Source organism: Ambystoma mexicanum, chromosome 2p (genome assembly GCF_040938575.1).
Source record: "Ambystoma mexicanum isolate Mex_15411 chromosome 2p, UKY_AmexF1_1, whole genome shotgun sequence".
In the NCBI taxonomy this organism is placed as follows: domain Eukaryota; kingdom Metazoa; phylum Chordata; class Amphibia; order Caudata; family Ambystomatidae; genus Ambystoma; species Ambystoma mexicanum.
The window spans coordinates 403,523,931-403,547,893 of NC_090923.1; positions in this window are offsets into that span (position 1 = coordinate 403,523,931).

The window sequence follows — 23,963 nt, forward strand, 5'->3', positions numbered from 1 at the left end:
AACCTGTTCTTTCTTGTCTTTATAGGTGTTGCTGAAGACTGGATTCAGGATGGTAAGCCTTTTTCCTTAGGCCCAGGGTCCGATGCAGAAGACACGATGAGCGTTCTGCTGCAGAGGATGCAGAATAACGCAAAGCAAGATTCATCCACCGGGTGTGGTTTAAATAGCCTCCTGTAGTGCTTAGGTGTCTCCTTCCACAGCCACGCCTTGGTAAGAAAAGAGTTCCTGCTTTCCAGAAGAGTTCCAGTGTTCTGAATCTAGGGAGTGGCTCCTGCCCCACCCAACAGGAAAAGTAGTTCCAAACAGAAGAGGATCAGAGGCTCAGCTGGCAGGCAAGTAAGCAGCATGGTCTGCTGCAGGTAAGTCCACCCAAGCATTATGAGCCCGGCGCTTCCAGCGCTGGGACTGGGCATATTTATGAGCCTGGTGCCACTGGCGCCAGAACTGGGTCCAAAAGGTCCCAATTGGGACTGGTTGGCCCTCGGAACCTGGGTTATGGATCTGCTTCCAAGGGAGTTGGGAAAACCCTGACCTTTTGGAAGCAGAGATCATGACAGTACCCCCCCTCAAGGGCCCTCCCAAACCGGGCTTCTCCGGGGGTTTTGGCTTGTCAGGAAATGTTCGGTGAAATCTTTTGATTAGGCGAGGAGCGTGGACATATTCAGCAGGTTCCCAGGATCTCTCTTGGGGGCCGTAGCCTTTCCAGTCAATTAGGTAAAATAGTTTAGATTTGGAGATCTTGGAGTCCAGAATGCTTTTGACTTCAAACTCGAGTTCTCCATCAACTAGGATGGGTTTTGGAGATTTAGTTAGTCGGGTTTGAGGTTGCACGGGTTTTAATAGAGAGACGTGGAAGACCGGATGTATCTTCATGTGCGGGGGCAAGTCCAACTTGACCGCTACTGGGTTTACTATGGTAGTGATGGAATAGGGACCAAGGTATCTTGGGTTGAATGTGCGTGGCCCTTTTAGAGGTAGATATTTGGTGGATAACCAGACTTGGTCCCCTACTTGATATTGAGGGGCTTCCTTCCGATGTTGATCTGCTCCTTTCTTGTATTGTTCTTTAGCCCTTTGAAGGTGAGAAACAGCTTCCTTAAAGGCTTGGGTGATTGTAGAATGCAGGTAGTCTACTGCTGGTGTTTCAAGATCCTGGAGGGGATCCAACTCCGAGGTTCGAGGGTGACTGCCGTACAAAAGAAAAAAAAGGTGTTTTCCCAGTTCCCGAATGGACAGAGTTATTGTAGGCATATTCGGCTATCCAAAGGATGTCTTTCCAAGTTTTTTCAGTTTGTTGCAGCATGCAGCGTAAATACTGTTCCAGAGTTTTATTGGTCCTCTCGGTTTGTCCGTCGGTCTGAGGGTGGTGACTGGTCGATAGTCTCACATCAATTTGAGCCGACCGACAGCAACTTCGCGAAAAATGAGAAATAAATTGACTACCTCGATCCGAAATTAGAACCGAAGGAAAACCGTGTAGTCGGACGATGTTTTCGAGAAATTCTCGGGCCAGAGTTGCTGCTGTTGGCAAGCCTTTGAGCGGAATGAAATGCGCCATCTTGGAGAATAAGTCCACGATTACTAGAATCGTATTGTATCCGGAGCATGGAGGTAGATCGGTGATGAAGTCCATAGAAAGCGTATGCCAAGGGCGAGGTGGGATGTCAATAGGGCGTAAGAGGCCTGCTGGTCTTTCCTTTTGACTCTTGTTTTGGGCGCATACTCCACAGGACATTATAAAGTCTCTGATATCTTTTTTCCAAGACGGCCACCAGAAGTAGCGCTTGATCTTTTCTGAGGTCTTGGCCATACCGGGATGACCTTCCATTAAAGAATCGTGATAACAGGAGGTTACTTTTTTCTGTAAATCTGTGCTGGGTAGGTATAATCGTTCTTGGAAATACAATAAGTTGTCCTTTACTGCAAAGTCCTTTCCCTGCAGATGCCAATTCTGTATGTCTGCTGGAGTTACAAATTGCCTGGCTTTATCCTTAACTTCCTCTATGGATTCTGTGGCGATTACACCCAGAATTCTTTGTTCGGGAATGATTGGTACAGGTTTAGGGTTGATCAAGTGTTCTTCCACTCCCATCCGAGAAAGGGCATCAGCTTTACCGTTCTTTGTACCAGGTCGATAGGTAATTATGAAGTCAAACTCGGCAAAGAATAATGCCCAACGGAGTTGTCTAGAGGATTGGGCTTTTGCGGTTTTCAAATATTGCAGGTTTCGGTGATCCGTAATCACAGTAACGGTGTGTCGGGCCCCCAGCAGATAATGCCGCCAAGCCTTAAAGGCAGACTTGATAGCCAGAAGTTCCTTGTCAGTAATCGTGTAATTGATTTCAGGAGGCGAGAATTTGCGGGACCAAAATGCCACGGGATGCAACTGATTGGTTACCGGGTCCTTTTGTGATAGAACTGCCCCCATGGCAAGGCTTGAAGCATCAGTTTCCACGATGTAGGGGAGTTCGGGGCGAGGGTGCTTTAAGATTGGTGCGGAGATGAATTTAGTCTTCAAATCCTGGAAAGCTTGCTCCGCCTCGGTAGACCATTCAAAAAGTTTGTTTTTCTTTAACAAGGCAGTGATGGGCTGGACTATTCGAGAGAATTCGGGGATAAACCTGCGGTAAAAGTTAGCGAAGCCTAACATGCTTTGCACACCTTTTACGGAGGATGGTGATGGCCATTTGAGAACTGCATCGACCTTCTTTGAATCCATACGTACTCCGCCAGGTGATAATATGAATCCCAAGAATTCAACTTCAGTCACGTTGAAAACACATTTTTCCAATTTAGCGAAAAGTTTGTGTTGACGCAATCTTTCGAGGACCATTTTCACGTGTTTTCGATGTTCAGATTCCGATGAAGAATAAACGAGGATGTCGTCAATGTAAACAACAACACACACATCTATGAGCTCTCTGAGGACATCGTTCATAAAATATTGAAAGGCGGCCGGGGCATTGCAAAGTCCGAAGGGCATGACCTGATATTCAAATAGCCCATACTTGGTGCGGAAGGCAGTCTTCCATTCATCGCCCTCTTTTACTCGTACCAAGTGGTAAGCTCCTCTAAGATCCAGCTTTGTATATATGCATGCTTTTCTGACTTGGTCCAGGAGTTCAGGGATCAAAGGTAACGGATATCTATTCTTAACGGTGATCTGGTTCAGGGAGCGATAATCGATACAAGTTCTAAGGTCTCCTTCCTTTTTTGGAACGAAGAACAAAGCTGAAGAAGCAGGGGACTTGGAAGGATGAATAAACCCATTCGCCAGGTATTGATCCAGGTATTGTCGAAGGTGAAGGTTCTCAGGCTCGGTGAGGGCATAAATTCTACTACAAGGAGGAGTAGATCCAGGTATCAGGTCTATCTGGCAGTCATAAGACCTATGAGGAGGTAGAGTGTTAGCCTGATCCTTCCGTAAAAACATCTTGGTATTCAAGGTATTCGGTAGGTAACTGGGGAGTCTCTGAAGAAATTGCTGCCAGTGCAACACCAGGTGGAGGGTGACAAGTAGAGACACATTCTGGAAACTGGACCGTTCTTGCTCACCAATCGATCAGAGGATTGTGTTTCTCTAACCAAGGTATTCCTAGAATAATCTGAAACTGAGGGGCTTTGATCACATCGAACACGATCTTCTCATGGTGTCCATCTTGACTTACTAGCGTCACCTCTTGAGTGGTATGCGTTACAGGCCCGGAGGCTATCTCCGTACCATCCACTGTAGTAATGACGTCCTTTACAGCCTTGGGACAAAGAGTTAGATTCATCCTCAAAACCATTTCATGATCCACATAATTGCCGATGGCACCGCTGTCGACGTAAGCTTCAATTGCATGTAATCGATCCGGATTATCAGGGCTAATGAGGACCATAGGTATCACGAAATGCGAGGTCACGGAACTGGTTTTCACGCTCGGCAAGAGGACCTCTATTCTTGTCGGGCGAGGTCGTTTCCCTGCTCAGAGTTTGTAACTTTGGTAACTGCAGCTCCTACTGCCTTCTTGGCAGGTTTCACCGGACAGTCTCGAAGAAAGTGCCCTGAGTTTCCGCAATATAGGCATAATTGCAACTGTTTTCTCCTTTCCCGCTCCTTTTGTGTTAGAGGACCTTTCAGACCCCCTATTTGCATGGGTTCCCCGGAGTCTACTCCTTTGGAAGGAGTTGGCGGTTTGGAAAATACTCGAGCATCAAACTTGGAACGGTCGGCCTTCCTGTTCTGCAGTCTATGATCTATTTGAACGACCAAGTCTATATAATCCGAACAGTCTTGTGGGGGATTCACTACTTGGGCTAAAACGTCTTTGAGCTCTCCACGTAGACCTCTATAAAACAGCGTAATCCTTTTGTCCTCAGGCCATTGAGTTTCCACTATTAGTCTATTGAAAGATGCAATATAGGCCAAAAGGTCTTGATTACCCTGTCGCAACGAAAGAAGCTCATTGTCCAAGGCCTGCCCCTGTGAATGTCTTGCGAACAGTTTTTCCATACTAAGCTGAAAGGCTTGAAAATCATGGAGAACCGGATCATCTTGATTAACTAGAGGGATCGACCAGTCTGCCGCATTGCCACTAAGGTACGAAAGTACAAAAGCTACTTTAGCTTGATCAGTTGGAAAGGCTGCTGGCCGGCATAAGAAGTGCAACCGGCACTGATTGATAAATACTGCAAACCTCTTTGGGTCACCAGAAAATCGTTCGGGCGGAGCCAGAGGTACATTCCCAGGTAGGTTGATCTGCACTGGATTCATAGAGGATGTTGAAGGAAGATTTGCCCCTGATGCGGGTAACGGGGTTTGTCCGGCTTGTGACTGTAGCAATTGTCTAGCAAGACCGTCTGTTCTCTCCTTGGAAATAATTAGTTCCCTTCTTAGAGCATTCGTTTCCTGACGAGCTGCATGTACTTCCGCCCTTAGTTCCCCAAGTAACCGGGCTAGGTGGTCAGTATCTGAGGTTTCCATAGCGCCTGGGCGAGAGTTTTGCGGTAGGCTTTGCGTTCTGTAACGCTCACCTGATTCTCGCAGAGGCGCCGGTCTTGACTGGGCGACTACCGTATCTTCAAAGGTGATGTGTAGCACCCAGTTGGCTCTTTGGGCTGGACCTCTGTGCACTGTATGCCTGACTTCAAGAGTAAGATGTCTGCAGATAAAAAATATGGGATTAATGAACTGGGGTTATTGGGGTGTCCCTATCTCTTTCCTTTTTGCTCTCCTGTAGACCCCCAAAGGTTAACGCTCTCACCTTAGGTAAGTGAATGCCGAGCTCTCCATCTGCCTCGGGGCAGGGTGCTGTAACCAGTTTCTTCACTGGATCGGTAGCGCAGGCCTCTTGACTTCAGAGGACTGCTGTCCGTCGGTTACTGCACGAACAGTAAGTTTCGAGTAATTCTATTGTCTTTAAAGTCTTTAGTAATGATGTCTCTTGTTTTGCAGGTTCCGGCGATGGCGGATGACGGGCTGAAGTGAGTTGAAGATGGAGTCCGTGTGATGAACAGAAGCGCCTGGAAGCACGTAAGTAAGCGCTTGTTGCCTGCTTCACGATGCGCTCTAACTGTCTTTTATTTTGCAGGTACGAGTTTGGAGCGGCTGCAGGGTGCCGGAATACCCACTGGGTTAGAGTAATGGCACGTGAGTATTAAAGTTCCCCAATGTCTTTAAACGCACCTTGTTTTGTCTTTCAGATGCAGGATGCAGCGCCGAAGGCCTCCGGAGCGTGCGAAGAGTTGGTAAGCTTTTGTCTTTCAGATGCCGGAATGCAGTGTGAAGACCTCCGGAGCGCACGAAGAGTAGGTAAGCCTTTGTCTTTCAGATGCCGGAATGCTAACCTGTTCTTTCTTGTCTTTATAGGTGTTGCTGAAGACTGGATTCAGGATGGTAAGCCTTTTTCCTTAGGCCCAAGGTCCGATGCAGAAGACACGATGAGCGTTCTGCTGCAGAGGATGCAGAATAACGCAAAGCAAGATTCATCCACCGGGTGTGGTTTAAATAGCCTCCTGTAGTGCTTAGGTGTCTCCTTCCACAGCCACGCCTTGGTAAGAAAAGAGTTCCTGCTTTCCAGAAGAGTTCCAGTGTTCTGAATCTAGGGAGTGGCTCCTGCCCCACCCAACAGGAAAAGTAGTTCCAAACAGAAGAGGATCAGAGGCTCAGCTGGCAGGCAAGTAAGCAGCATGGTCTGCTGCAGGTAAATCCACCCAAGCATTATGAGCCCGGCGCTTCCAGCGCTGGGACTGGGCATATTTATGAGCCTGGTGCCACTGGCGCCAGGACTGGGTCCAAAAGGTCCCAATTGGGACTGGTTGGCCCTCGGAACCTGGGTTATGGATCTGCTTCCAAGGGAGTTGGGAAAACCCTGACCTTTTGGAAGCAGAGATCATGACAGAACAACACAGGACCTTCTAGGGTAAACCTAGATGAGAATTTTGAGATAGGAAGCATCAGTGATAGGATTGATAAAGTTTATCAGAAGAGGAGGACAAAAAGTGAATCGACAAGCAAGGGAAAAGAAGATCGATCCATAGGTGTTCAGTCACGAGGCAAAGAAGGAAGCCTGTTTAGTCTCGAGCATAGAGCTTTGTCTTTAGACAGGCTGACTTTAAACAGAGATGAGAAAGATGAAAGCAACACTAGTTGGTGAATAGATATGTGAGACGAAGACACAGAAACCTTCCTTGGGGAAGAGGGAGAGAGTGCATGAGGTCCTGAGGGATGTCTGCAGACGGACAAGGAAGTGAGATGGTTAGATTTAGACCAACCTAAAGATGGGACGCCAGACCCCATGGTGCACCCAGAGTGACCTAAAGGACGATTGCATAGTGAGAGTGGGGAATCGCCACCATATGTGTGTGAAACCATATTGTATGGAGAAGCTTGGTTTGTTATCATTAGAGAATCATTACCCATTTAGGGATTTCATTATCCATCATTCTAATTAGTGTGATATTAGTTATCCATCATCCACTTTGTATGCATTTGCATTTGCTATAGAATGAGGCCTGTTATATTTGAAGTGCCTTACACATGTTATATTTGTAGAGACATGTAGGAGCATGTAGAGATATATGTTATATGTATTATGTATGCATTGTATAGACAGCACGCATGAGTGTGCACTTAGAATATGCATTGAGCTTTGAGTATAGTGCTTGGTATGAATGAATCTGTTAGGCACTACATTCGAGAATAGAAAGCATGAGGCCTATGGCATTTTGAAGCCATCCTGAATGAGACAGACAGAAGAGAAGCGCCACTTGGTTCTGTTCGAATTGGTTATGGTACACTGTGAAAGATTGGAATGCGTAAACAGTTTGGTTGTTCAGACACAGATAACGTGACCCTTGTCCGAGTACACGGAGAAGGGCTGGCTTATCAGGCCTGCCTGGCTGGTGTTTGCAGACAGAAAAGGTGAGGGCAGGCAGCAGAGAGCGAGAGGAGTTTTGCACAGAGAGACATGCAAGAAGAGAGGGATTTTAGTGGAGTGAACAGAGGAATATGGAGAGAGAAGGATGGTATGGTAACACGTAACACTGATAGTATGAACAAGATTGGCTGAAATGTCATGATGACAAGAACACGCTGAAATTGAACAAGTACAAGTATATGCATCACATGCTTTTAGGCACTGCTCGGATTTAGAAATGCTGACAGATAGACAGAGAGGCAATTTAGCTTAGATAGAGACATGTAACCATAGATATGTATGTACGTCATTGAGCAGTATAACCAGAGGTGAGGCTTTTGGAGTTTCTAGCTCTAGATGAAGTTCTAGATGGCATTTTGGATGGAGCTTCTCTCTGAGATTGAAGAGAGATGTTTGGTGGTGGCGTAGGAGAGGTGTTTTAGATGGAGATCACTCTTAGAGGGGAAGCATTCTAATGAGAGCTGATGCAGATCGATTTGGCGAGTTGGCAGGAAGACCAGACCTTTGAGAGGCATGGCCTTCACTGACTGGCTGGTTGCAGAGTGGGAAGCTTGCACATGGCAAGAAGGAGAGTATTGATCTGAATAAGACATGCATGGGGAATTAGGACAGACACTCACACAGAGCTTTGGCTGACATGATAGATGGGGTAATCAGACAGGGATTGACTTAGAGAGAGAGTGTGAAGGATTGGTGTGGATTGGAGAGGAATTCTGAGTGCTGACACTTGTATTAGGTTGTATTAGACATGATAGATCCAGCAGGACTGGATAAGTTACTAACAGATGCTAGTAGATTTGCACCCAGAGTATAAAAGGTGCAAATTCGAGATTTGCATTATAGTAGTGTTGGCATAATGCATTGGTGTGTATGAATAAAAGTGTTTCTATTGTTGAATCAATTCATCTGTTTTATTTGTGTCTTATGTTAGTGTGTCCATAGTATAGTAATTTAGGAGTAATTTAGGAGTAACACAGTGCACAATTGCCCTGAGATACACGAGCAGGGGGGGCATAGCGATCCACAACCCCCAAGGTAGATTTGTTTGGGACTGACATGTGGACAGGTTGAGATCATTGCCAGGTAGAAGGCAATCAGGAACCATTGTCTCCACTATGTAGAGGCAGACGATGGGAGCCAATTGCAGATTTGGGCGCCTGCAGTTCACCTTATTAGAGAAAGGATGGGTCAGACCGCAGTATATCCCTTAGCCCCAGAAGGTCAAGGATAATTTAGGATATAAACTTCCTAGTTTAATGGCAGGTGCGGGAAAATTGATTTATGAGCTAGAAAATATGACAGGAGGAAATACATTAGCTATAGGGGACATTACGGGTCTCCTAGAAGCCATTCTTGGGGAAAGAGCTGATGACATTTGGACAAGAGCAGGCTACTTGAGTGTCACGGCACAGAACACAGCTCATGACAGAGCGCCATTTAATAATTGTAGGGTGGCTGTTTCGAAAGTGCTCAAGGTACATTATCCTGATACATCTGATATGGGTGCAATTATGGCACTTAAGAGGAAGGATGATGAGGATCTGCTTGCATGAATTGAACATTTTCAGGAACGGTTGACCTTGGAACCTCGAGAGCCGTGGGGGAAATGAGTGCAACTATTGTACCACATTTTGTGTCAGGGATTGGCAGAATGGGTACAGAGACAGCTGACGAAACTAGCAGGAATGGAAGCAAAGCCATGGGCAGAAATACAGTTGACTATCGCGCATCATTGCCAATTGCAGCAAGAGAAAATAAGAAGAAGGAGGATGCTAAGAAGCTTGAGGAGGCTAAGTTAGTTCAGAAGAAATTGTCAAAGTACACCATGGAGGATGCAGTACTAACAAGCGGAGAAGGGCTAGGAACGCAAGCAGTGGTTATGCCACAGGCGAATAATCAATGCCAATCGGATCAAGGCGGGAATGGGTTTGTGCAAAGAGGCAGAGGAACGGGTTTCAGGGTAAGAGGTGGCTTCCAGAATAATAAGGCTGGTTTCAGAATATGCAGAATGACAATCAGAATACGCAAGGAGGGCAAATGAGAAGACTCCCTCCTATATGTTGGACATGTCGTATGACAGGGCACATGGTGCGAACCTGGGTGAGCCAAGGGTATGTACAGAATGGGCGATTCTCAAGAGGGGAACAACTTATCCTCGAGCATATAGTTCACAAAGTAGCGATGGGTTTGTTCAAGATCAGACAGTGTATCAAGCACAAGCGCCGCAAACGCAATAGGCTTTGCAACAACTGCAAGCACCATTGAATCTGCCACAAGGGCAGTCACAGCACACACCCATGCAGATACAGCAGAGTGCAAACACGGGACACTTGTTGACTCCTAGAGTAGGGGGTGTCACTTTCACGGGAGGAAGTCCTTTTACAGGCACGGGAATAAGCATGTATCCACAATAGGACAGCTCACAGGGTGACTTGATGTGTTCAGTACTATCTGTGACACCAAATCCTCAAGGGGAACCAAGGGTTGATGTGACCATAGGAGGCACATTTTCTTCTTTTTTAGTAGACACTGGGGCAACACGCTCATGTATACGAGAGGGAACATTTTCGTTATCAGGAAATTCCATGAATGTGCAAGGCTTCCCTGGAGCTACAAGTAGAGTTCTTTTTACTGATGAGTTACCAGTCTCTATAGGAGAATTGTGATATGCCTTTACCATTATTGTAATAAACGCAGACACCGGTTAATATTCTGGGTTAAGACTTTATGACAAAGCTAAACATGATGAGTTCTTTTACTGACAAAGGCATGGTGTGTTCCACGCCATGGATACATTATTTTAACGTGGGTGAATTTATCATGGTGTTTACGGGGCAGATAGCTCTGTGAGGAATGCCATTAGAGCCAGAAGTCTTTCTTTATGGGGTACACATTCTGTTAATGTGGCTAACCGGCTCAGTGGGAAAGATTATGAGAATACCTGATGCATTTTTGTTCAGGCCACAGATACCCATGGACGAAGAGGGGGGACAGAATTTTCCCTTACAGCTGCAGGCAGCCATAGTACGAGGGGATTTGGCCATGCTCGTAGGATTTGATGATGAGAGTAGACCATGGAGAACGGTAATTGCCATTAGGGAAGGGTATAGATTGACTGACGTCACAGCCAAAGATGTGTTTAAGGATGATCCATCAGACAAATTGATATATGAGATGAGTATTACATATTGGATCACAATAGAGAGAAGGGAAATAACACAGCGAATGGTGATAGTGCTGTAGCTCCCTGCATTTTTTGATGAAGACATGGAAAAAGTGCCAACCTCTTTATGGACTACAGGCCCCCCTTATGACGCAGGCCTATAGAGTGTGGGGGGAGAAGATAAGATTAAGATTTAACCAGGAGCCATTTTACCTCAAGCAAGGCAGTACTCAATGTCTCAAGAGGCAGATGAGGGCATTTTTAAGACTATATCAGCTATGATGGAACAGGGCATCTTGGTGACATCAGAGTCACTGTGTAAGTCACTGCGTAATACTGCTGTGTAGCTGTCACAGTCAGTAGCCCGGGAACACACAGACACATGCAAACATGGGCTATCCACTCCCATACTGTTGTGGGGTTAATACATAAAATGTGTGCCCTGGGCACCACCCCTACTGACCCCATCGAATGCAGAGAAAGGCTACTTGTACCTTGTCCTGGCACCTTTGGCATCGGGTGCACCAGGCTCATGGAAAGTATAAAGAACATTGACTTCCTGGTAACTCAACATGGTGGAGCATTGAGTCATTGTCTCTATCTGCACATGCAGACCAGTGTATGGGTGTGGCTGGTCCATTGGGGTGGCTGTGGATATATAAGCCACACCCCTGCCTTGCCACGTGCTTTGCGTTGTTCTGCCTATAGCAGAGGAATGCTCACCATCGGGATCAGCAGCCTGCAACTATCTCGGACATGATCTGCGACCTGCAACGATCCATGAACTGCAACCTGCAAAAGAGACAAGAAGCAGAAGTGTTAGGACTTGCTACTGCTTAACCACAGCCAAGAATCTACTTACCTGAACTGTTCTGATCCGCCGCAGTGTAATCTTCAGCAACCCCCAACATCGGCCCATGGCACCACAGAGCAGCCAGCAACCTATAAACAAGAAAAAAAAGTAAGCATGATAAGGGAGTGCTCTGAGACATCGGACTCTAACTGCTACAAGATCGAGCGCACGCATACTTATGGCAATCCAGCACACTGTATCCTCCTGTGCTTATCATCCGCGCCGGGGGCACGCACATCAACCACCATTGTAAAGCCAACTCCGAAACCTGCAAAACAAAGAGAAGACAATTACTCGAACCAGGGAAACACAACAAAGCAAGAATGGAACTGCATTCAAACAAGACTGTTAACCTGGCAAGGAAAGACTTTAAACAGTGCAAGGCAAGAAAGCAAACAAAAGGACAGACCGAGTCACTGCCGTAGCTGGTCTGGGCTTGAACTCTATGAACCAGTGGAGAAACTTGGTTCTTCATACGGAAACTGCGTCCCTGCTGAGAGCAAGCAGGACGAATAGCTTACCCACAAAGCACATAAGGTGAGGAGCAGTCCGGGGAGGGAAAAGAAAACCCAACACACCGGTAGAACTGGAACACAGGGAAGGGGGAGTTGAGGAGCATAGCCAATCCTCATATAATGCAATCTTCTCATTATATGTGCAGTCCCGGAGCAGATCAAGCAGCGTCACTGCTGATCCAAGCCCTGAGCAGATGCCCACGCACAACAGCACCAGACGCCTTAGCAGAGAAAAGGTGAATGTAACAGAACGTGAATCCCTTATTTGAACCTCTGCCTGGGCGTCTTGGAGACTTAAGATACTGATCAGTTAGCCCAACTATTGGGAGAGTTACAAGCCTAGCTGCATGCCACCCGGCAGGAGACCAATGCCCTGCAGAGAGAGCTAATCGAGAACAAATATCGTACTGACGAGCTGGCAAGACAGCTACTTCAGACGCAAGCAAGTCAAGCACAGCTGCCCGGCAGCAACCCACCTCTTGCTGCCCCACAGTCCACCCCCGTGCAGGTAGTTCTGCCCGGAGCGGTCCCGTTGGGCCCGCCCGAATGTTTCTCTGGTGATCCAAACAAATATGTTATTTTTATGAACCAGTACCATTCACACTTTCTCTGTAGACCTGGGGCATTCCACAATGACCAGTCAAGGGTCGCATTTGTGTTATATTATCTTGGAGGTAGCACTGCAGATTGGTCAATTCCCTTGGTAAACCGGGATGACCCCTTGCTTCGAGATTTCCGGGGATTTCAGCGAGAACTCAAGAAGTTGTTCGCCTGTCACACCCGAAGTCAGGCCCTGGATAACAAGCTTTTATCGCTCCGACAGGGCAATCAGGACCTACTGACATACATAGCCAACTTTAACCAGCTGGTTGCTGAAGCTAATTGGCCGGAGGAAAAGAGGACCACACTTTTTTACCGCGGCTTGCGAGGGGAGCTGAGGGACATCTTAGCCCAAGTGGTGAACCCTCCTGAAGGCTCTGCAGAGTTCATCGACTTGGCTGTCCAGCTAGACCATGCGCTGCAGGACCGAAAGACAGACCAAGCTCGATCAGAAGGAAGGACTGTTTATGTACGTACAAAAGAAAACCAGTTTAGACAACCAGAGAACCACTCTGAGCCGGTGCAGATCGGGGGCTTGCGGAGCCGCTCACTAAAGCCGAGAGAGAAAAGAGAAGGCAACAGCACCTATGCTTGTATTGTAGCAAGTCTGGTCACTTCCTCCGTGAGTGTCCCGTAAAACTGCTAAGGAAAATGGTAGGAGCGGTGGATAAGGAGAACACTGATCTGAACTCGTAAACTCCAACACCCGGCAAGCGTAGGGGTCCGCTTGACGAGCATAGAGAAGTTAACACAGACCTCGCACCTAGTTGTACCAGTAATCTTGATCGGCCATCAACAACCATCTAAGATGCATGCCTTGGAGGCGTACATAGACAGTGGAGCGATTGGTAACTACAGAGACCAGAACCTGGCAAGCAGGCTAGGCCTTCACCTCCGTCAAAAGATGACAACAGAACATTTCACGGCAGTCGATGGCACCCAGCTATCATCAGGTCCTATGACACGTTTCCCTTACAGCTGCAGGCAGCCATAGTACGAGGGGAATTGGCCATGCTCGAAGGATTTGATGATGAGAGTAGACCATGGAGAACGAAAATTTGACCTCATTAGTGCCCCCCATTCCCGGATGATATTGGGGATGTCTTGGCTGAGGGCCCATAATCCTCAGATCGACTAGCGCACAAGAGCTCTAACCTTCTCAAATGAGTGTGCTCGTTCTTGCTATAGTGTAAGATCCTTCCCCAGAGTACAAGGAAAACCTGTTGCAGAAGGAGGTGTAGGGCTGGGTCTAACAGGTACATTACCACCGGAGTACCTCGATTATCAGGATGTTTTTCACAAAGAACAGATGAATACTCTTCCCCTACACAGGCCCTACGACTGTCAAATAGACCTCATGCCAGGTGCTCAGATTCCCTGCAGCTGGATTTACGCGCTAACTGAGCAAGAAAACATCCACCTGAAAACCTACCTCGACCAGTATCTGGCAAATGGGTTTATCCGCCCATCCAAATCTCCCTCAGCCTCGCCCCTCTTTTTCGTGCCAAAGAAGCAGGGGAATCTGAGGACCTGAATTAACCATCAGCCACTAAATCAGATAATGGTTAAGAACCGATACCCCTTACCACTCATTCCGGACCTCTTGGACCAAGTCAAGGATGTCCAGATCTACGCCAAACTGGATCTCAGGGGGAGCGTACCACCTGGTACAAGTTGAAAAGGGGGACGAATGGAAAACTGCCTTTCGCGCAAAGTATGGCCAATATGAGTATCAGGTTATGCCATTTGGGCTCTGCAATGCCCCTGCTGCGTTACAGTTTTTTTATGAACGATGTATTGCGGGAGCTGCTGGATGTCTGTGCACTGGTATACATCGACGACATCCTGGTATACTCCGCCACAAAACAAGACCATGTCGCCCCTGTTTGTGCTGTCCTTGAGAAACTGCGACGACATTGGCTATATGCCAAACTGGAAAAATGTTCTTTCCATGCTACGGAAGTTGAATTTCTGGGTTTCATACTCACCCCACAAGGCATTCGAATGGATACTCGAAAGGTGGACGCAATTCTCAACTGGTCATCACCATCATCCGTTAAAGGAGTCCAGAGTGTTCTCAGGTTTGTGAACTTCTATCGCCATTTCATACCTGGATTTTCTCAGATTGTTTATCCAATCACATCTCTTCTATGAAAAAAAAATGACGTTTCAGCTGGTCCACAGAGGCAATAAAGGCCTTCCTGAGCTTGGGGGGGTCCAATCAGGTAAGTATGGCCCTAGGAAAGTCCCCTCCAAACTTCCCACAAAACTTCCCTCTGGAGGGAAGAAACATTCCACCTTACAACTTAAGTTTCTTTCCCAGGTACCTTCCAAACCCTAACTTTCAGAACAATCCTCCTCTCTCTCCCCGCTTTCAGGACTCCATAACCACAAATCAGGGAGGAGGGGGACCAAGAATGGAGGGCTACCAGGGGAACCCTCAATACTTGAGCTACTCTGGCAGAACAGAGAGCTAGCCTTCCCGAGAGCAGAAAAGGTATGACTCCAGACCCCCATACCAACCAGAAAGGATGTTGCAACTGGAATGCTCAAATGGACATGGCTGCCCAGAAGAGCTCAAACCCAGGGTCTGGTGCGCCGGACCAATGATGGGGAGAAAACCCTGACAACCAACAGGTTCCAGAGGAGGAGGCCCAGGGGGAAGAGAGATGCAAAGCCCTAGAGGAAACTTCCTTTTCCACCCATGAAAAACCCGTAGAAACCTCTGAACCCAAATCTCCTGCCTGCAAAAAAGCTGCAACCTAGGGAACAGAGGAGTAGGAAAAACCAAGGGACAACTAAAACCCATTTTGTGGAGGAAGTCCACGTCATCTTGTTTGAAGGGGAAGAATCCCTGGAGGATTCAGGGAATGCAATCTTCTCTTTCAGGGATTGGGAGATACCTCCTAAGGAAAAATGGGTCCCAAAAGACCCTAACCTAGACTGGGTAAGTATGGGGACTAACCCAGACCCACCAAATCCTGAACCCCAAAAATGTCAACCAGAGGACTCTGAAATAAATGAGGGATCCTTCCCCAAATCGGTTCAAATGACTGTCTCCAGGAAAAGGGGGACAGCAGAGAATCAGGAGAAAAGGGGGGTTCCACATTCCCACAGATATCCGGGTGCCAAATTGTCTTCACAGATTCCCAGACTCTGACACAGAAAACTGCCAAGATCACATAGTGTTGGAGTTCAAAATAAAGAAATGAACTGCCAAGCTGGCCCAAAATGCACATTTCCTTTGCCCCCTTGAGGAGAGATTTTATGCCTCTGTCAAGGTACAGAACCAAGGTGCATGTTCAGCACTGGTGGATACAGGATCCCAAGCCACCCTTCTGTCCAAAAAGGCATTTGACCAAATGAATTCAGGAAGTGGGGAGAGTCACCAAATTCCCCTCACACCTCTTTCTGACTCCAAAACTTTAACGGAAATGGCATTTCGATCGAGGGGACTGCGGATCTGGAGATCAATATTGGGTGACATACGGTGAAACACCTGGTGATAGTCATCACTCCAGAAGGCACACCTTGTCTCCTGGGGAATTACCTCCTCCAGAGGTTATCACCCCTGATTGACTGTGTGAACGAGGTCCTCTGAACGCAGACTAACCGGCCAATAAAATTGAAACAAAGCACAAATTATGTACGTTTAAATGGCACATGACACATGATTGAACAACGATCTGACCAAATTGAATTTCACTTTAGGAACAATCAGGTCCCTGACATCACAGTCATCTCTGTAGGAGAACCAACTAGTGATGGGATCCCTTCTTCATTTTTGAGAATCAACCTTCCTCCCAGTTTTAAGTGGCAATCCACACTGGAAGGAAATACCCTGAAATTCTATACTGATCCACAATCTGAAGAAAACCCAAACCCCAAAAACCAGCTCAGACTTTGACTGACATCCTGAAAAAGGGGGAACAGTTGTTCCTCCCCATTCAGGTAAATGAGGGATGGGGCGTGTTCTCACCAAAGTATGCCTGAATAATGGAAAAAGCTTAATCAGCAAAGCGTTATTCAGGAAACTCCCAAAAGATCAGACCATTCCCACATTTAAGTTGATTGATAAGTGGGAAGTGGGACTGAAAACTCCAAACTCCAAACATCTCCTGCCTAGCAGGTACATGCTAAAAATGTCCATTGGCGACAAAAGCATAGATCATACTTGTTCGGTTGTGAGAGATGTCCCCTCTGCCTTTTACTTAGGCAGTGGCATTCTCAATCGATTCGCAATTAATTTGGTTCTAATTAATTAATTAATTAACAAGCGATCTCTGCGCTCAACTGGAGTATACCGAAGACATTGAAAAACCTGAGGTATTTCCAGGCTTCAGGCAGATGTTTAAGGAATGAATCAACCTCCCTGATGCCTGTTAGATTGAGGTGCTAAAGCGGAAGTTGAAACAGGTATTTTGGGATTTTCAAGACATCTTTGCCATCGACTCGTACGACTGTGGTCACACCGAGATACATTCCACCTCATACCAATGGACCCTGGGATGTCTCCCAAATTCATGCAGCAATATCCCTTTCCTCCTACATCTATGGAGTCACTCACAGAGATTATAAAGAACTTAGAATCCCATGGGATAATTTGCGCAGTCCACAGCACCTTTAATAACCTGGTACTGGGGATATTCAAACCCAATGGCCAATGGAGACTTTGCACAGACCATAGGGAGTTAAACAAACAGGTACACATGTCCCGATGGCCTCTTCCCTACATCAATTAGGGACTGGCCCAGATCCAAGGGTCAAAGGTACATACCGCCATTGACCTTACCAACGGTTACTGCACAGTACCCGTGAGTAGGGAAGACCAGCACAAGCTTGCCTTTACCTTCTGGGGGCAGCAATACACATGGACCCAAACCCCCTTTGGATACATAAACTCCAGGAACAAATTTAACATCTTCCTGCATACGGTGATGCCAGACTTGGGCGAAAGGGGAAACCTGGCCTATGATGTCCTGATCAAAAGTTCAACCGCGGAGGAACACATAGCTGAAATACGCTATGTTCTGACCCAGTTGAAGAAAGCTGGAGCAAAACTGTCCTTCCAGAAGGCGCAGTGGTCTAGGACCCGGGTGACCTTCTGAGGGCATGAAATCACCCATGAGGGCCTCAGTCCTCAGGCAAAACAGGTGGAAACCTTATTGAAATTAAAAGACCCTACGACTCTGCGTGAACTAAGAAGCCTTCTTGGACTTAGTAATTATATAGTAGGAAGTTCATAGAGGACTATGCAGAGGTCACAAGACCCTAGGTTCATTTTCTAAAGGCTGGGGTAAAGTGGGAGTGGGGTCCAGAACAAGCAGAGGCAGTGAAACAACTCAAGAGAACCCTTTCCCAAGTGCCTTGCTTGGCTTACCCCATCAAAAACAAGGAGTTATTCTTGGAGACAGGGTTCTCAAATACTTGCTTAACAGCAGTATTATACCAGAAGCACAACAAGGTCAACAAAGTCAGCTCGTATGTGAGCATCACTTTGGCTTCTGTAGAGGAAAAATTCAACGATTGTGAAAAGGCGCTCCTGGCAACGGTGTGTGTGTATTGAAGAATTACCGCCAGTTCATCCTGTGTGAGCACATCATTGTTGAGACTCCTCAACACCCCTTGAAATATCTTCAAAGTGACCGAATCCAAACAGGGAACGTGATTAATTCTACAATTACTTCCTGGTTTGTGTCCATGCAAGGCTTTCCTGTGGAGGTCAGATATGGCCAAAACAAGAAGAGTCCCCTCGCGCAAGGTTTGGCTGACTTGCATGATTGTGCTCAAGAAAACTGTCTCGAGGATGAAAGTCTTAAAACTAAAGACAACATAGAGGCGTACCTTACTTCCCCACACAAAGTCTATGAGGAAGACACGTGCCAGGGGATACCCACAGTTTATGCAGATGGGTGCTCCTACCATGTTGATAACCACAGGGAAAAAGAACTGGTGGCTGGCATTGAGAATGCCTGGGTGAATGATGCCCTAGAGCCATCTGCTGGGTACAAGATCGGTCCCCAAAGTAGTCAGGTTGCAGAGTTGATGGTGGTCCATCAAGCCATTCTCACTGCCGTGCAACACCATCTCCATGAACTGGTCATAATCACTGATTCAGATTATGTCAGGAATGGGTTTGTGAAGCACCTGATTCATGTGAAAAACCGAGGCATGCTGTGTGCAAATAACAAACTGCCCAAGCATGGGAATTTAAAACAATCAATTGATGATCTGGTCACCTCTAATGAGATGACCATCTACTGGAAAAAGATTAAAGGTCACTCCAGAATCGAGAGACCAGACAAAACCAGAAATGACTTAGCTGACCAGTTGGCCAAAACCAAAGCAATCCACAGGGATCTCATAAAGATCGACTCCCTGTTGGGACTGTTGTCACCTGGTCCCAAAATGAACTCTCAACTGCCCAGTTGAGTAAGGAAACCCCAGATGCTGATGTGATTACAGCACAAAAAGGGAATCCAATTATTGGGAAATATTATCAACACATTGAAGACCCTGTCAATTTCCTCTGACTGAATCCGATTACATCGGGAAAGTGGATATCCGGGTGTTGATGAAGTTTTCCAAAATGTTCTGAATCCAAGACGGTTTGTTGGTACGGAGATCCATCTCTGGATGTGACCAGTGGGTGGTAACTACCTCATTCCAAAGCCTGATGTTAAGTAACGGCTATGACATGGCCATTGCCGTTCATAGGGTATTTCATACAACTTTGGAAATCTTGCGAGAGGTCGCATACTGGCCAAAGATGGGTCAGGACCTCGACCAATACTTGAAGTGGTGTCTTGTGTGTAAGCAATTTCAGCCAAGTTCCATCACACACAGAGCTCCCCTACAGAAACAGGGAATGACACTGCCTTGGTGAGATGTGCAAGTAGATTTCATCCAGTGATTCGCTCTTCTCGAGAAAACAAGTACATGCTGACCATGACATGCTTGTTTACCAGGTGGGTGCAATGTCTTCTGCCCCCAAAGACTGGGTCTACTTGTACAATTTTCAAAGGAACTAGACCAAAGAGCGGAAGTTCCTCCCCTCATGGTGTGGCACCTTTGAAATTGTAGATACAATCTCACATGTTGCCTGTAAGATCTGCATCCTTAAAGGAGAACAAATGCAAGTGAAATGGTCTCACATCAATCAGTTGAAGAGCTGTCATCCCAGGCAGAGCTTGCGACTGATTGAAGAACCCAGTGAGGGTAGAGCCCAGGAACCATCTGAAAAGTAAAGGTAAAATAATTGGAACCCGGATGAAGAAACTAATACATTTACAGAGAGTAGAACAATTATCCTTATTTTGAAGTGATCACGAGTGATTGGCATGTAACAAAAATGTTTGTAATGTATATATTGTGAGGTGTCTCTTCTTCTTTTGTTGTCAATTTTCACATCCCTACCTGGGAAAATAGTATTGTATGAAATACTTAATCTCTCCTTTCTTCTTGGCAGATTAAATAACTCATGGCCTCTACAGGCCAGTGGGGAGCAGCCGGAATGGGAGAGACCCAGGACAAAAAAAACCTAAGGGGAAAATAAAAATCTGAAAAGAGTGGAGGACCGACCATAGCACCACTCCATCAGGACCAGGAAAAGAGCAGACATGCACAGAAGGCGAGTCCTGGAACAAACCCAAGAGCAGGCGCTCTCTAAAGGAAATTCCTGGGACAAACCTAGACAATGTGAAATGGACACCCGACTCTCTCCCAGCTCTTCTCTCTGCATAAATACATCAAAGAGCCAATAGGGGGATATGTAGGGTGAAATAGCCCAGAGGCCATAAGAAAAATGCCAGAGTCAATGGGGGACATGCCCCTAAGTAAAAAGGACTGCCCTGAAATAATGAGGCCTAGGAAATTAAAGCAAAAAGGAGTGAAATTGGGCCTCAAAACCTAAAGATACTTAAAAATGCCAACTGCCTGGTTTAAAGGAAAGGCACATGGCAAGGTTTGAAAAAACTATTGCAGAGCTGAAGTAACTTTCTCAGAAACAGCAGTGTCCAGAATGTTAAATGAAATGCAGAGATTGTGTTTCAAGCCTCCGCAGCAAAATTAGGCATTTTTACTGTGAAAGAATAAATGCATGAATATCCGTTTTTCCCTTTAAACTAAAACAATTCTCATCAAATTGTTAACATGACTTTCAAAATATGAACTCGGTTGCTGTCTATCATGAGCCCATCACATATGAAAACAACTATGCACAGGGTTAATACTGGGGATGCTAAACTGGGTTAAACCACTGCAGCAGAATGAAAGCCTTTCAAGGCTGAAATCAACCAAGATGACATTTTGATATTGCCTCCAAATTGACAAGCTGCAAAGCCAGATGTGCACAAAAGCCTTTAAAATTGTAATGTGATGCCCTCATTTAAACCCTGTATGCAGGGAACAACTTTGCAGTGACACCAGTACATGTTAAAATTGTGCGCGTTTCAAGAGTCATTTTAAAGTGAAATGTGAGTTAAAAGTCAATTTTGGCTAAGTGGGGGAAGGCCATGGGTCCTTTTTTGCTTGTGATTTCTTCAAATGTGAAAATGAATTCCTTCTTTGGTTGTCCTGGAAACCTAGAGAACATGTAACTTAATTACACAAAGAATAGGAGGCTCAGAAATCGAATTCACGCTGTGGACAAGATAAGGGCAGGTCTGCTCTCCAGTTTTATGGCCCAGGTCCCACAAGCCGCAGTCAAATATGCTTGAGCTGGTCATTTGCCTTTGGAATGTGCAGGCTAACCTAATACAGACCTATCTGATGATGTCGTGTGCTCCGGGAAGTTGGGGGCCAAGGCTAGGGAGTGGTTGTGGCTGTCCTTTGTGTAAAATGGGAGAAATGGTTTTCATTGCGTAAAATCAATTGTATTTACCCCACATTAGTCATTGTGGGATTTTTGGAAAGGTGTCTGCTAACTCCATATGGGCGTCCCAAAACAATTTTTGTGGGACCTACACAACCCAAGTTATTTAGGAAAACATAATATGGCCCTACTTGTGTAGCTGATGGCTATGAAAAGCTGATTGAAACATGCAAAATATGATTCATATACTGCCCACCAACGGCCATAGTTTTCACTGATATAATTTTGGAGTTAATGAGGAAAAACTGGCTCCGCAAAGGAATGACCTACAAACACCTGAAGAGGCTTCGGTGATTCACTGAAAAAATATAGTGTTAAAAAAGCCTTCATATTTGTCAAAATATGGAGATTAAGGGCACTTTTCATGCAGTGAAATTTCTATGTCCATGAACCTAACCAAGCCCCCCCGTCGAAGTAAGATGATGGATGGGTCTCCTCCCCTGGTGTCCCAAAGCACTCCCACATTTTCGGGACCTATCAGCACACAGATGGGACTGGACTAATGACACTCCACCAATCCCTTCTGCGGGAACTATGACAAATTTATGATGTCATTTGCCCTATAACTAAGTAACCCCACCTCAGATTAGGTCTCTCTCCACTAACCCCTGAGCGGAGCTGTGTCAGAAATCTGGAGGAAAATCCCAGTACTTGCAGGCTGACTTGGGACCGCTTGGAGGAAAGAGGGAATCATTGACTGACCCCATTGGCTGTCCCAACAGTGGTGCTCTGACGATCCATGATGTCCAGTCCAGACCTCTCCTGTAAGTAGAAATAGCCCAAGCCATAGATTGTGTACACCCTATATTCTTTCAGCATTGTATTAGAGATGATCCCATTGAAAAACCCCTCCCCTGTTTGCCTATGTATTGCAGTCATTGCCCCATTGATGAATCCACATTTTCCTGTGTAAATCCTCAGTGTACTTTTCTAAACAAATCAATTAATTTCTCCATTTATTTCACAGGATTTGTATTGTTGGAATTCAAAACCAACCAAATTTTCCCAGTGTATCGGGAACTGTATAGTCATAAAGTGTTGCCAAAAAAAATTAATCCCATTGTGACCTGAGAAACGAATTTGTCCCTGTGTTTCAATTGTGCCCTGCTAAACGAATTTCCATCTGCAACTGTGTTTTCCCATTGCATCTGTCATTCTAACCCAAAACCAATGTTCCTCTTGTAAACTACCCCATTTCCCTTAGCTTGCCTGTCATTTTCTTTCCCATCGAGATTGTGCTCAACATCCCAAAATACGATTTTCCCATTCCGTTCCTCTTTCCCCATTGTGAGGTCAAAACAAATTTCCATTTTCATTTTCTTTCACATTGGCCATCTGTTGAATATCCTAAAACCGATTTTCCCCCTGTCTGCTGACTAGTATTCTCTAAAAGCCCTTCCTGTCTTTCTAAGCATAAGCAAAATAATGTCCCTGCCATTCTATTCTTTCCCATAGCAGTTGTGATAAATAATTAAAAAACATTCTTCCATTGTGCTCTAAAAATAAATTGTCCCATTATTTGCTTGCTCCCCATATTGTTTCTGTGAACTATATCCCAAATCCGATTTTACCTTTGAATTTCCACTCCTTGCCACTGCCTTCCATCTAAAACTGACAAGTCTACTGGATGTAGAGGGGGTGAAGGATGCTGGGACTCAAGAATCCTTTTGCATGCATGCACTTCCCTGTTTGTTTGCATTCATTGTCTTGGTGGGTTTTGAAGTGTTCTCTGATTGTAGTGGTGAAAGAAGTCAAAGTAAATCCTTGTCATTTTATATTTTGAGTTATCTCAGTGCACTGCTTCATCAAACAGGATATTTAGTTTTTGTGTTGCCACAATATTGTTGGCTAATGTAACCTGTTTATTCTCATTTGACATTAAATAATAAATTCATGAATATTATTATGATACACATCGGCCTGGTTCCTAGTCCATTGTGACACAGGGTGTTTGGGGAGGTTGGGTGCAAGAAGGGTTGGAGGTCTTTTCAAAAAAAGGATCTGATGTATAAAAAATGCAAGCCTTTTTTATTGTGCACCACACTCATTGTAGGGGAAGGAGATCCCTGGCTTGCGTGTGCCATGTAATAAACGGTGACAAATTTAACAATTAAGACATCTAGGGGGCCTATTTGAAAGCCTTCACAGAAGAAGTGCTTAGAACAATAGATATTCTGAGATATTATTACATAACAGTGAACATCAATGTTGTTTTGGGGACAATTCCACATCCTGCATTCGCTTCTAGATATTGACCTTTGCATATTAGAAGAGATGCCACTGGAACACATAATAATGTTTCCTCCAAATAGAGACGTACTTGACCCTACATTAAATCACATGATGTGATCTTAAGGAGACACTTCGATGCCGTCAGAGCGTGAGCTGTGGAGAAAGCAGTATTATGAGCTGTGTCAGCACCAGATCCAGGTTAAGAAAGAGAGGAAGAGGGCTCCCACTCTGTTCCCTCAAAGCTCTGATGGGTACATACACAGCAAAGCAAGAGGAGATACCAAAGAGGTACTCCATTAAATTAAAT